General features: G+C 50.1%; 1 non-coding gene across 1 annotated transcript; it reads left to right on the forward strand.

Annotated features, from left to right (window-relative positions):
• Window positions 1-622: 622 nt before the first annotated feature.
• LOC143351388 (5.8S ribosomal RNA) lies at window positions 623-777 on the forward strand. Its single transcript, XR_013081715.1, has one exon. It is a non-coding gene; the product is annotated as a 5.8S ribosomal RNA (ribosomal RNA).
• Window positions 778-851: the final 74 nt, after the last annotated feature.

An 851-nucleotide genomic window follows, 5' to 3' on the forward strand; every position in this document is an offset into this window, starting at 1 on the left:
GAATGTTATACATACTCATGGCTAACTTGAGGCGAATAATCGCAAACGACGACGCGTCGATTTTGCGGCCATCGTTGCTCGCGCGACTAACGACGACCAGCCGAGACGGCTGTAGTTTATCGCATCGATTTCATCGAGCAACCGATGGACGCTGCCGCGTTCGTTCGTAAATGAATAATATACATACTCATGGCTAACGTGAGGCGAATAATCGCAAACGACGACGCGTCGATTGTGCGGCCATCCGTTGCTCGCGCGACTAACGACGACCAGCCGAGAAGGCTGTAGTTTATCGCATCGATTTCATCGAGCAACCGATGGGCGCTGCCGCGTGCGTTCGCCCGATTGCGCGTGAAGTTACTGTTCGGAACCAAGAATATACGGGTGTATTATACCCGTTTGGTCGCAGCCACGCGCAAAGGCTTTTGAATGTACTGTACGCCCGGCCGTCGAACGATGGTTTTCCGTCATTCAGGAAACAAAAAGAAACTTTTGTCGTCGATATGGCGCGTTCAATCCTCCGTCGATACGCTGGTCGGAGGTGCGAACATCGAATATTTTTAAAGCAAAGAACAAGGAGCATTTTTAAATACAAAGAGAAAAATTGTAAATTGTATATGATTACCCTGAACGGTGGATCACTTGGCTCGTGGGTCGATGAAGAACGCAGCTAATTGCGCGTCAACGTGTGAACTGCAGGACACATGAACATCGACATTTCGAACGCACATTGCGGTCCACGGATAAAATTCCTGGACCACGCCTGGCTGAGGGTCGTTCACTTGTCCTAAAACTGCTTGCGTTGTTCTCAGATTCCCTAACCCCGCCGTCGTTTACCTCTCCTTTCGGGG

Source organism: Colletes latitarsis, unplaced genomic scaffold (assembly GCF_051014445.1).
Source record: "Colletes latitarsis isolate SP2378_abdomen unplaced genomic scaffold, iyColLati1 scaffold0152, whole genome shotgun sequence".
In the NCBI taxonomy this organism is placed as follows: domain Eukaryota; kingdom Metazoa; phylum Arthropoda; class Insecta; order Hymenoptera; family Colletidae; genus Colletes; species Colletes latitarsis.